The sequence below is a fragment of the Nanorana parkeri genome, unplaced genomic scaffold (assembly GCF_000935625.1).
Source record: "Nanorana parkeri isolate BGI_ZX_2015 unplaced genomic scaffold, ASM93562v1 scaffold41, whole genome shotgun sequence".
In the NCBI taxonomy this organism is placed as follows: domain Eukaryota; kingdom Metazoa; phylum Chordata; class Amphibia; order Anura; family Dicroglossidae; genus Nanorana; species Nanorana parkeri.
Genome location: NW_017306309.1, coordinates 495,900 through 510,392, shown reverse-complemented (window position 1 = coordinate 510,392; position 14,493 = coordinate 495,900). Strand labels below are relative to the sequence as shown.

The following is a 14,493-nucleotide window of genomic DNA, read 5'->3' as shown; positions in this document are numbered from 1 at the left end:
TCCTACCTGACTGAGAATCCACTGTGGGAACATAACACATTCATTTGGCTTTATAATGGGTAAAATGGAACTGGGTTTCTGGTGAGAATATCTCCCCACTGGTGTCCATGAGACATATAAAAAGCCAATGCGTTATTCATCTTGCTAGCATCCACAACACAAAGATATATATTTTTGTGGAAATAGACTAACAATCCTACAGTAACCAGATAACAAAAGAACTGCAGAAGAAACATCTCTAATGAGAGGCTGAATACATACATCAGATTAAACCTTTCTTTTTTACAGCTCACTCTTGCATTATTAGTGCGCATTGGAGATTATGCACTGGCTTCAGGGAGCCCAGAGGAAACGGATAATAGTTTAACAAGCAGCTAGAAGGTATCTGCAGGCATCTTCAAGTGTCTGCTTAAATCTAACAAAGAAAAAATTGGGGATTTAAGAACAAAATAAACATTGCCTAAACTGAGAAGTTAATCTTATTTTCTACTGCAATAAATGACAGGAAAAAAAACACAAGTTTTGTACGATTAATAAAATGATTAATAAAATATGTTGAGATTAGAAATAGTGCAAGGCTGAAAGTACACAACGAGGATCAGGAGAATAACAATCACCTGTCACATCAAGTGTACTTTAACTTTATATAGAGAGTATACCCTCATTCACCTGTTCTGGTCCTACTGAGGTAAATAAGTAGCTGAAGTTTAAGTTTAAGTTAAGGAAAGTGGGTAAGGGTGCCCATACTGTCATTGATTTTCTTTTGGAAATCGAACACAAACGTGGTTTCGACTGATAAACAAGCAAATCGATGGGAACCTAATGGTTTTAATTACTGTAATCCTGGCCGAATTTCCTCGATCGGTCAGGCTGGAAAACTTTTTTCGAATCGAACGAAAGCTGATGGATTAGTGACGTTTTTATACGGGAAAAAAAAATTGCAGCAAGAACACTGCACATGCGCAAACGAAAATCTGTCCTGTCGATCGACAAAATTCGATGAGTTAGTATTGCAAACGAACGATTATCGAAATCGACATTGGCCTGTGCTTGATAGGCTATTTGAGCTAGAATCGAACAAGGGTTCTTGGCAGCAACAAAAATTTCCAATTGAAAATCTATAGGTGTATGGCCAGCTTTAGTGTAGTTTTTTTCAACTGTACTTTAAAGCAAGCCTGTAGAGATCTCAATCCAGAGCATGCCATTTTAGAGTGCCCCAAATGCCCTGAACTCTGGAATGCTCAACTTGATAACAGTGGCCAGAGCTTGGAAGGTATAAATTTGGCTTGTCTTGTTCTTCCTCCCTTGCCTTACCTTTGGATATTAAGATCTCCCAATACAGTGATGGGTCAATATTGACGAAAAGTGGAGGGCAGTGTCACAGCTTGACCTTTTATGCATCTGCAGTGTTTGTATTATACAGCTTCCTGGGCATTACAACTCCTGAAACTCTCTAGAAGAAAGCTAAAGCTACAGGAAGACACCTGTAAGTCCTCAAGCAATTCATAGGGGTTTAGTGACATTGAGATCAGCATGGTGCCTGAAGGTGAACCAGAAAAATGAGGCTGGTGTAGTACAGAAAGAGGATATTTTATGACTGATTGAACAATGAAAGGAAAAGCAGCACAGTGAGCCAAGTTCGCCTTCATATGTGCCTCACATTTTCCCTCCCAAACACTGGATCTCTCTGTGGGAGTGTTTCAGCAGGAGAGACAGTGCTGTCAATCCAAACAACAGTTGACAGAGATAGGTAGGAATAGGTAGGGTCAGTTGCTAACTGAAGCAGGCTTGTAAATCAGCAGTCACAATACTGATAGCCACTCCCTATACAGCATCTTCTCATCTCACAGTAGTTCAGGAGAGCAATAACACTGCTCTTAATACAGGATCAGTGCAGCAGTGTTGTGACCCCATCACAGGAAGCTGCATTAGGTCGACTTTACTAGCAGAGTCAACAAGTATTTGTAAGATACTAGGTTGATTAAGCGAAAACTGTAATTGCAGATGCTACAGCACATATTTATGCCTGGAGTTTTTTAGCTTTAAATGGAATCAGAAAAAAAACACGACACATTTAAAACACTGTTCCCTAATTATTCAAAATGAAAATGTAAAATATGGAAACAGAAAACTTAGAAGTCAAAAAACATTTAACCACTTGATGACCGGGGTGTTTATACCCCCTTCTTGTCCAGGCCATTTTTCAGTATTCAGCGCTGCGGTACTTTGACTGACATTTATTCCGTCATGCAACGCTGTGCTGAAATTCATTTTATACCATTTTTTGGGGACAGATAGAGCTTTCTTTTGGTGGTATTTAATCACCACTATGGGGTTTCTTTTTTAACTATATAATGAAAAATGTAACCAAAATTTTGAAAAAAAACCTGTTCTCCCTACGTTATGTTATAAAACATTTATTATTACCCAATTTTTTGGTAAAATATAAAATACTGGGTCACGTCGGGTAAATAGACACCAAACATGTCAAGCTTTAAAATTGGGCGCACCCGATAAATCGCAAAAAACTACCATACCCAAAATTGACCATAGCCGACGCTTTAAAAGCTTTTACCGCTCATCAGTTTAGTGTTATCAGTGATTAATGGCCCTAGAATTATTGCTCTCACTCAGACGTTTGCGGCAATATGTAACATGTGCGGCGCAATGGATGTAATCGTCGTTTTCGCACGTAGGCGCACCCCGACGCATGTTTGCGTGTGCATGTGGGGGCGGGGGACTTTAATTTTTTTTTATTGCTTTGATATGTGACTTTTAATTTTTTTAAACCTTTTTTTCACTTAACTTTATTGCTATCACATAGGGAGAAAACAAGCTCCCTATGTGATAGCCAATTTGCAGTGACAGGTCCTCTTTATGGAGACATCAGGGGTCTTTAAGACCCCTGTCACCTAGGGACCCCCAGAGAAGCTGATGAAGCAGAGACCTGCTTCACCAGCTTCTCTCTGGTTTCTGTACCGGAGAGTGACAGAGGAATGCGGAAGTGATGTAATACACATCACTTCCTGCATTCCGACGAGGAGATCAAACGGAGATTGTGTACTGATTTCCGTTTGATCTCCGGCCACAGAGCTGCTGTGCTGGTCCCGGGCTCACATCGGGAACAGCGGAGCTCGGGATCACCAGCAGCGGCTGTGACGGAGGGGCGCACATATTACATATTGCATATTACAAGCGATAAGGCATCTCTACAGATGCCTGAACGCTTGTATGTAAACAGCCATCGCTAGCTGTTTACATTCAAAGCCGATTTCCTGTACGTGCGTGCCGTCTAGTGGCGGGCACGAGCAGGGCGGGATGGGACGTTTAAAACCGCCTACCCGCATTCAAGAAGCTGCTGTCCGGCCGTTTAATTACAGCGGCCGGACAGCAGGTGGTTAAAGAGACCACCAGCTGGGTGTTCCTGCCCAGCTCCTTCTATTGCATTCTCCATTTTGACAGCAGAATTCTATGAATCTACATGACAGGAAGTCAATTATAGGCTTGAAATATCACGCCCCACCACATCCATTTTAAATACATTTTGTTCTAAAAATCTCCTGAAGCTTTATTTACCCATGAGTGCTATTAAAATAGTTTTTATATCACCAGCTTGCAAGTTATGCTTACTGGACATGTAAGGTGGGAAAAGAGTACAAATAATAAAATGACTAAATTACAAATAGTCATCATCACACAGTGCTGGAAAAAGACAGATATTCTGAATCAACAAATGTAACCACTAAAACAATACGCTCTGAGAAACAATAGAACTGGAAAATTAAAGTGAGACTGATTGCTTTAGTTCTACCATCGGCTAAGCAAAAATGAATTCTTACCTGATGGCTGGAGACATTTCAGAGGGGTAAACTCTCTTTCCATTCCTAGTAAATAATTTCACCTGGAGATACATACATTAATAAGCAATGAGTTTTAATTACAAACCAAGGTTTTTTGTTTTTTTTTACAGTACAGTCTTAATAAGGTCACTCGATTATAGCTTGTCTAAAACATGTGGAATAATAAAAGGGAATTTTATACTGAAACATTTGCTCTATGATAACTTTGTGGCATTATGGTAGCAGCTATTCAATTTGCTTAGCAGTGTTATTTTTCACACACTCAACTCTGTGAAAATCGAATTTGAAGTTACATATCCGTTCTATCAAGAGCTGTAAATTAACTCTCATGTCCAGCAGGGAACTAAGATCACCTTAAGAAGGATACATGCTATGCCTACAGCAATAACATAGCTATAGTTTTAGTGCATTACATAGTTCACACTCATTGAAATATATAGATATGTTTCAAATCATTTTTCATCATTTCTTTCATATTTTATATTAAGTCAAGATAATGTTCACATCTGATTAAAGCTATTCTTGTCAATAATTTTGTACATCTCTTTTGCTATAAGTACACTTGGCACTTCAGAACACTTGTAAAAAGCTTGCAGCAATGAAATGCAGGATACATTCAAATACTCCATCCCCAACTACTGCAGCAGTCTCATATGCCAATTTCCACTCTCTCCACTGCCTTCCATACTCTCTTATTTCCCATAAGAGTACACCATCTCGGTGGTGTACTACTAGGAGGATATGGAAGGCTGGCCAACTTGAAAAAAAGTTAACCGTGTCTTCACATACCTTCAAAGCCGTCTGCAGTGCCTTGTTACCCCCTAAATCCTTTAGTGTTACCATATGCAAATCTCAACACTTCATGATGCTGGTGCTGAGAGCTGGCCCACCCTACCAGCCTTCTATCCCTTCCTATTAGCACACCACCAAGATAGGCATTTGAATGATCAATCTTGATGGTGTATCACTAGGAGGGTAGGGAAGGCTAGTCAGCTTTTGCGACTAGTTAACAGTGGCTTCACATACCTACACAGCCATCTCCTGTGCCTTGTTACCCCTGAATCCTTTAGTGTTAGCTTATGCAAATTTCAACATTTCATGATGCAAGTGCTGAGAGCTGGCCCACCGCAAAAGCCTCCCATCCATTCCTATTAGCACACCACCAAAGACAGACATTCTAATGGTCAAAAGAGAGTATGGAAGGAGACTTCTGCAGTACTTGGGGGGCTTGGTTTTGTAGGTAATTTACAAGCTCAGAGATATGACAAGTAGTAGTAGTAGTATTTGTAGTCAACCCTATAAGGTTACATGCATATTATTTATAATCAACTGTTTCTGAAATATATTTCCTGTGACTTTCAAGGATCTGTATTTGAAATCACTTGCACGGTTTTCTAATTACAGCCCATGCAGGAATGCAGGACAGCAGTGGAATGTCTGTGACCACTGTGCGGCAGCTTCTGTAAGATTAATCAAGGTATCCACTGGCACACTCCCATGTCTCATCACATGTTGCGAGTGTTACTTAGAGGGCACACCATGTTTTCCTGAATTTCTCCCCCTGACCAGTGCTGTATTTACAGCTTAGCAGAAGTGAATTCTTCAACAGAACCCAGTATTCATTTTTAAAAAGGAATTTAGTCCAGCTGCATTACATAGCATTTTCAAGAATAGCTAGAATTAAGCTTAAAGTCAGGCTTAAAAAAAAAACTTTTACCGCCAGTCCATTAACTTTACATATATTTAAAAAGACAAACAAATGGAAAACAATATGTAAATATAAATTAATTACCTTCTGGATCTCCCATTGGTGTGAACAAAAACGATCTATAAACTTTAAATAGTGGCGATGTTTGTGTGGGGGAACCCAATTTCTTTCATAGTAGCCTGGCAAAAACATAGCTCACAAAAGCTCATAATCTGTGTCTTACTTATGGTAGGCTCAAATATAGACTGTGCACCAAAAAGATGGCTTTACCTTCACAACGGTTGTGAAGGGCCTATTCAAACCTATACATGCATGTTGCAGTAAATGTGGTAATGCACACACCTTAGCGTCACTGGACCCTTATAGATTACCTTTAAAAATACCCTAAACTGCAGTACATAGATGTGAACCAGCCACATAGGAAAGAATGAGATTTCTACTTCAAATGCATGTTCATCTAGTAAACTAGTAAAGGCCTGAAAAAATATAATAAACCACCTGTTTGACTTTTGTTCATGTCACAACTGCTTCTCTGCCCATACAAATAAATGGGAAAGCAGCTTAAGGCTAATCATATGCAGGTCAGAAGGAGGTTAATTGCAAGTTAAATGCAGCTGTTAAAGTATAATAAAGCCTCCGATTGTATTGCATATATCTACTGCTAGCAAGCAGTAGATATGTGCACAAAGTGTTAAAAAAGAGGTCAATACTTACCTGTGTCTTTCCCGCGCGGGGGAGACATGTGAAAATTCTCCGGCGGCTACAAAGCATCTTGGGGCGGGCGCATGTGCAGTTCACATTTTCAGCCAGGAGACGAGGAGAGACACAAGGTAAGTCTATGGGCGCATGCACCCGCATGCAGACACCGTGGGACAGGAAATACCAGCAAGGGCAGAGGAGTCAGCGCTGGATCGGAGACCCACAGCAGCGCTGAAGGGACAAATGAAAAGGACAGGAAATAAGAAGATCGGATTAAGAAACATCATTTAAGGTAAGTGCTAACATTAACATTGGGGGGAGGGAAACATTTTTTTTACTTTAATGTCACTTTAAGCTAGTGAACGCAAGATTTGCTCCAGCATTAATATAACTGCTTTGTTCTTCTGTATATCCATTACACTGAACTTGCTTTTTTACCCTTTCTCACAATTTAATTTTTTGCTGGTTACGTCTTGCTCTATTCACTTACAAACTGTAATGGCTGCCATGAGAGGTCTACTGACACACAAAGCCTATGTCAAAAGATATATGCAGATGGGAGTACACCAACTTGACGATAACTGTCAGTATTAACCCATATCAAGGTATAAAAATATAAACAAACCAATCATACAAAAGATGCATTTTAAGGCTACAAAGAGGCAGGCAGCTGTATGAAGTCACTTTGGTAACTCTACAAGGTCTTGGTGGGGTATAGGAAAGTGTCCATTTTGACCAAGTGACAGCATGCAACCTGTTTGCAGCCATCAAATGCACAATATTCTGGTCGCGAACCGAATTGGTCACGAACCAAATTAAACTGTGATCAGACCGCGATCTCGACTAGAGGAAGCCATGACCAGTGTCAGAGCAGGGAAGATGGCTGCGGTTGTGTTCGTCACCCGATGTGGAGTTCGCGAACGGAAGCAAAATTTTGCAGAACTTCCTGTTTGCGAACCGAATTGTTCGCAAACAGAAGCGTTCGTGAACTGAGGTACCGCTGTATTTGTGTACCTTGGGATTTGTTGATGTTTTTATGCAGAGTGCCAAGATATTTTGATAGAGAAAGTTTTACTGCATATTTAAATCTGATGTTCCTATTGAAGTACCTTACAAGGTGGTATGGTGATTATGAAGAGCAGATTCTTTTCTCGCTGGACTTCACTGCATATAAAATTGATAGGCACTTGTTCTGTAAGAATACCAGGTAGACTTTACAATTGTTTTTCACCATTAGGGTCCCCATTGACATGAGATGCGTCCTTTGCATTCCGATCATGTAAATATCTCATGTTTATTGATGGCTACAGCCAGCCTTCCTGTCCCACGGAGTCTTTGCAGGTGCACGCTGCCTGCATTGATTTACCCTGTGTCTCTCCTCTTCTCTCGGGCCGAAGGTCTCTACTGCGCATGTGTCTGCCCCATTATCCTTTGCGGCCGCCCAAGAATCCTCAGCTCTTTGGACGGGAGCATGCGACGAAGACACAGGTAACTTTTAACCCTTTTGTTAACTTTTTTTAATGTTTTTACATATATCTACTGCTTGCTAACAGTAGATATATGCAAAAACACGCAAAGGGTTTCATTATCCTTTCATGCATTCTTTGCATTGAGGTAGAAAACACCTAGAGGGGAATTTATCAAAATCTGGAGCAGGTGGCCATGGCAGCCAATCAACTCCTATCTTTAATTTTCAAAGCTTAACTGAATAAAATGAAAAGAGAAACTGATTGGTTGCCCTGGGAAACTGCTCCAAATTCTGTCTGCTCCAGTTTTGATCAATTCTTCCCCCTCAGTACCTTTCTATGACTGCCGTCCCCCTACACTAAGAGGGTACTTCTGCCGTCAGTTAGACTGTGAGAGCGCGGCCGTATCTTGCCACACAGCCAGAAGTGAACACACACGGGTGTCTCCTCAGCAGTCGGCTAGTTGATGGAGACACTTGAACACAGTGGGGGGTGGGGGGGGGGTTGTAGCGGTTCAGGCATAACTAGAAAATGAGGAAATAAAAAGAAGTCTAAAGCAAAAAAAAAAAAGGAATTAAAGTACATCTGGCACTCTTAATCATAAAAAAAAAAGTTAAGGTTTAATATAATTTTAATACCCCATATGTGTCTGATTTATTACCGTGTAGTGTTAAGTGAGCTGAAGTTAGGTGCCTCTGTATGCAATTCAAACATCCAATTATATGCAGGGAATTGAATTTAGATAACACTTGGTTATATCAGGCTTTCTGCATATTTATGCACTTAAGTGGAATGTTTTCCTAATGTGGAATTCCCTGGCTATAAAGAAACTGGGGAAACATATCAACCACATAAAAAAACTGTCATACCCTGGCATACAGTTTGCAGTTAGAGACATAAAACCTTTTATTTGTCTTTAGAAAAGGGCTCTCTGCCCATTAATGATTTGCCATGCCTTGTTCTGCACAATGTTTCTGCCTAGAGGTGGCCATCTTGATAAAGACAGGGCTTTTACTTCCTCATGTCTCCAGCAAGGACAGTGAGCAGAACAGTGATGCCATCAAACAATCTCACTTTAAATCTCATGAGACTAGCAGTCAGAGGCAGCAGTGGCTTACTCACAGTACAGATACACAGCTATGAGACTGTATGCACAGTAGTGTCTAGACACCCTCACATACCAGGAAATGCACTGTTATTTTTTAGGAGTAATTTCCAAGAAAAGCTACATTTTTCAGGCTACTGCTTAGGTACACTTAACATTTCTAAATTGCCCCTATAATGCAGGGTAGGCAAACTCGGCATTCCAGCTGTTGTGACACTACAAATCCCATTATGCCTCTGACAGTCATGCCTGTTGCTGGCTGAGTCTTGCAATGCATCGTGGGACTTGTAGTTTCACAACAGCTGAAGTGCCAAGGTTGCCTTCCCCAGCTATAATGTAACCCATTTTCACTTTCTGGGTTCAGTTCCACTTTAAATACAGATGTTTGTGCTCATTGGCATTTTCCATCCTCTTCTAGATGTATTGCAGTGGAGCACCCTGATTAAATCATGCCTTAATGAGGTATCGATGAAAATTACATTATCAGTTCCATATATCCCAGAGTGTTCTTGAATCTCAGCGTCGCATCTGTCATTTGAATGTACATCTTTATGGCTCGTGTGGCTTGTCAAATATATCAACTAAATTGATTCTAACATTCAATTCAATCTGAATTATAGTTCTTGGAAGTCTCTGTGGAAATTGATGACAGAGTAATGAGCACTTCAGACACATTACTGAGAGGCAAAAAAAGTATATGTTTCAATCATTGTATTAGATTTAACATTTCACAACAACCAATGACTTCACATATGCAGCAGTGTATCTGCAGCCCAAACTGAAAACAATATTAGTCTAATGATCAAGTACAGGAATGACTGCTATAAAGGGTATCTCCAGCCCATTTTTGGTGGGGGGATAGAGTGGAGAAGGGGTAGGACCTTCAGTAGGTTTTACTACCCTCTATGGCTCCATTTCGGATATTTCCCCTCACATCTCTGTCACCTGGTCAGGCAGTAAAGGGGGAAAAGGTCCTTAATGAAACTTTAGACAACAAAAAAAAACAGACAGAGGTTCTACTCTAACCCTTTACCATGCTCTCCAAAACTTATAGAAACGTTTTGGCTGGATTACACTTTATAGGGAAGTCACTATTATTTTAATTTTTGTTTTAGCTCCCATTCACACCTAGATGAGCTAAGCTCAACAAAATAATCAAGACAAGGAATCCCATCCATTTATATGGCCCCTGTTCACACCTGGGCATTTTGTCTCAAGCAGAAAAACGCCTGTCGCTGGAAAGAGTCCATAAGCTAATTTTTGGCAGATTACAACACTTTTTGCTCCCATAGACTTCAATGGAAAACGCCAAGAAATCAATTTTTCAATCATTTTTGCAAGTTTTATTGCACAAAATTTCCCATTGAAGTCTATGGGATGAAAAAGCGCTGTAATCAGCCAAAAGGTAGGTAATGTACTTTCTCCAGTGACAGGCGTTTTTCTGCTTGCGACAAAACACTCAGGAGTGAACAGGGGTCATAGAAATGAATGGGATTCCAGGAAACATGTGTGAGGCGCCGAACCTTCAATTTGTTGTCATCAGATATATAGTGATCCAAGTCATCCTTCCATTTAAAGCCCATTTCCACCTTTGCAGAGGTATTTTTTTTTAAACCATATGCCAGCAATGAACACCGTGTGTACATGAAGCAGGCATATGCAATTGATATAAATGAAACAAGAAACTTTTTTGTTAACTTTCCTTTTCATGTTCTCATGGAAATGCCTCTGTGTTTTGGAAGCTCTTTTTGAGCTCTCTCATTCATTAGTATTCATAGTGGCACCCCCTGCCCCCTCCGGACAATGTATTGTGTGCAAAGCAAAGCTGGTGTTTACTGATCATGTTACAATGAATAAAAGGGAGAGGAAGAGCTGTTTACAGCCTAAGGTCTCGTTCACACCTAGGCGTATTGCATATGCGCGTCTGTCGCGCGACCGTCACGTTTTTTTACCGCGACTCGCGGTAAAAAAGTTGCGCGCTCGTCGCGCGTTTCCGAAGGCTACTTGGCTGTATCCCAGTGGAAACGCGCAACAAAACAGCCCAAAGTAGTACCTGTACCTTTTCAGGCGTGGGCCGTTTTGTAGCGCGTTAGGGACGGGCGGAAATACGCCAAGGTGGGAACGAGACCATTGAATACAGTGGGATTTATATTTTTGAGCGTTTTGTAGAGCGTTCGTCGAGCGTAGAACGCGCTACAAAACGTTCAGGTGTGAACAAGGGCTGATGGTGTGGAGGTGCCTGGGATACACAAGTAGGATATTTCTCTTTGTTACCCTTCCAACAATTCAAAGGGTCTCCTTGCTTCTCTCTGCAAAATAAGTACAGATTTTATTTCTAATTTGAGTATTAATATCCTCCTTATGTTGCCCCTTGCAGACAAAGTGGTTGTTTGCCGCCCCACCATCATGCTTACAGTAATCGCCTCCCTCTGCACTTTTGCATGTATACATATAATTTGCTGTGATGTTAAAAATGTTAATTTAAAAATCTTGGGTCCAAGGTAGAAGCGAGAATTACAGTGTTTGGGACCTGTTCAAAAAAGATCCCCTTCCCTCTGGTTTGAAGTTGGCCTGTTGCAGTGGCTTGGAAGCTCTTCAGCGCATGTGACTCGAAAGAAGCACCCTGGCTGGACCGCAACAGACCCTTTACTAGTGCAGGCACGGAAGACAGAGTAGTATAGTCTTGGCCACTCATGAATATTGTAGCGCACTCAAAAAAGGACTTGAGAACAGTCGAGACTTCTTCAAGAATACTCCACTGGTCTGCTTTTAAAGGAGAACTACGGGGTTAGGGCTTTTCCCCATAGTTCTCCTAAGGGTAATGGGGGGACACAAACTAGCGTCCTCCCGTCACCGTAAGCTCAGTATACCGTGAGCTACAGCTCAGATGTGCCCATTTGCTTTTCCTTCAACTTATTGCTAGCTAGTTCACTTTTCTTAAAATGTTCAACTAGTCCTCTTGCAGCACTAACTGCTCTCTCAATTCTTTAATGCAGCACCGATCACCAGCTGCAGGGCGTGGCCAGTGTATCGGCACTAGTCCACCCATGCTTGTCTTCCTGAATGTTCGCAGCAGCCACAATATTTGCACCATTGTCATGCACAATGGCTATTATTTTCTGAGCTGGAATTTGACATTTTTCTGTGACCTCCTCCAACCATTCTGCAATGTTTGTGGCTGTATGCCCGTCTTCAAAATGCCTGGTAGTGAGGCAAATAGAAATCATCTTCCAATCATCCGCTATTTAGTGGCATGTAATGCAAAGGTAAGCCTCGGTCATTTTACTTGTCCGTATGTCCACAGTAAATTCAATTCTGCTTTCATTAGCACTAATGGCATCCTTTACTTTTTGAAGTGCCTCCAGGTACTTCTTTTACACTAGTTTGGTAAAATGAGTTCTTGAGGGAAGTGTATATCCAGGGTTTAGTACACTGACCATGTTTGTAAATCCGTGCTCTTCAAGCATTAACCGTGGCCGCAAGTTGGTGACTAACATTTTCAGAATAGAATCTATTATAACTGCTGCTTGTTGTGGAGTGCACATGGGACTTCGCTGCACAAACTCTGCCATGGTGCGCTGTTTCTTTCTGAAATTAAAAAGATAATATGATTAGTATGCTGAAAAAAGCGACTTCTATGCAACTCAGTGTATCATTTCATTTAACTTACTGTCCTGAGGTTTCGCCTTCCTCTATGAAGCCCACGTGTTTCCTTTTCATGTGCTCATGCATCACTCTGGTACTTCCATGTCCCACAAGCTCTGTTTTGCAAATTTTGAAGGTGACAACCTTCTTTGCAGCATTTATCATGAAATGTTCCCATGCCTTAGGTCGCACACCACTTTTTTCCATGGTCACCTTGTCAGCAACCTATGCCGTTTTTATAATGTGCGGAGCATTTTTTTTTTCCAGCAAGAAGTAGAAAAAAATGTGTGGTGTGCAATTTAGTGAAATGTAAAGTAAAAATAAATTATACATACATACATATATATATATATTAAAACCAATGCAATAACACAATGGACTCAGGCTTCCGCAACGCAATGGACTTAGGCCTCTGCAACAGAGGGTTCTGTTCATGCTGTACAAGGCTTTAGATAGAAATGTTTTCCCACCTCTGAGAATACAAAGGAATCACATCCTCTGTACTGTCAGGCCTGAATAAACTACATTGGAATCTACCGAGTCTTCTTGCTGAGTTGGACCCTGCCTGTTTATGCCATCAGCTCAGTAAGTTGTCATACTAACTGTACAGACTAGTCTCAAGAGGGTATGTGCAAATACATAAATCGGTGGTTGAAACAGAACAAGAAGGAAATACTGCATCCGACCTGACTTTGGTGAATCCCCATCCAGGTGTAATTTCATGTCATTCACTAATATTTCACTTTTCACTTTCAAAGTGAAAATGCTCTGCCCTTTTATTAAATCGGGGTCACTGACTTTAACGCTGGCCATACACCTATAGATTATCTGCAGATTTTCTATGTTCAGATGGAAAATTTAGGGGTCTAGCTTCTATTGTGTAAATTGCATCAGCAAAGGAAAGCTGTAGACATATACTCATTGTTTTACTTCTTTAGGACCTCTTTCGGCTCCACAAAACATTTTCTAAAGAGCCTGCAACTCTATAGAACATGTATTGTATGCCTATCTCCGCTCTGTGCATATCCCCCAACCTCCCACCCTTTCCACCTCCACTACATCTAAGGCCTGGTTTGCACCTGGGCGTTTTACAGCGCGTTCCTACACGCTGTAAAACGCTCAACATGTGAAAAACAATAATTGCCTATTGGCATGGTACCCACCTGGGCATTTTACAGCGCGTAGGGACACGCTGAAAAACGCCCTACGCCCAAATAAGTACAGGAGCTTCTTTGGGGGTTTTTTCAGCGCGTTTCCATTGGTATTCCCGAGTGTGGATCGGGGTTAACAAATCAGTAACCCCGAGCCACGCTCGGGAATACAGCGTACAGGTCTTACCTTGTCCGCGATCCCCGCTGTGTCCTCCGGCGGCCGCATCGAAGGGGGGCGGAGTTGGCGGGAAGTTTGAAAGTGAAAAAAAAAAAAATCATACTGCCAGTGAATTGCGCGTTTCACTGAACAGAAAAACGTGCGAAAAAACGAAAAAAAAAAAGAGCTGAAAAACTACGCTCAGGTGTGAACCCAGCCTAACAGTGTGCACACCCCACTGTTTTAACCAGTTGGCATCCGCGGTGTTAAACCCCCTTCCTATCCAGGCCATTTTTCAGTATTCAGCGCTGCGGTACTTTGACTGACATTTATTCCGCCATGCAACGCTGTACTGAAATGAATTTTATACCCTTTTTTGGGGACAGATAGAGCTTTCTTTTGGTGGTATTTATTCACCACTGGGGTTTTTATTTTTTACTATATTAAGGAAAAATTACTGAAATCTTTTTAAAAAAAACTGTTTCCCCTATATTAAAATGATTAAACATTTATTATTACCCAATTTTTTGGTAAAATATAAAAGACACCAAACATGTCAAATAATACCCAAAATTGGCCATAGGCGACGCTTTAAAAGCTGTTACCGCTCATCAGTTTAGTGTTATCAGTGATTGATGGCCCTAAAATGATTGCTCTCACTGCGACGTTCGCGGCGATATGTAACATGTGTAGCGCAATTGT

The 14,493-nt window shown here is 41.1% G+C and overlaps 1 long non-coding RNA gene across 1 annotated transcript in view; it reads right to left on the bottom strand.

Moving 5' to 3' along the window:
- The window catches only part of LOC108799510, a 96,975-nt gene that overhangs the window by 76,058 nt on the left and 6,424 nt on the right, over positions 1-14,493 (bottom strand). Inside the window, exon 2 of the long non-coding RNA XR_001942032.1 lies at positions 3,840-3,901. This is a non-coding gene — a long non-coding RNA (uncharacterized LOC108799510). The remainder of the gene's footprint in view (positions 1-3,839; positions 3,902-14,493) is intronic.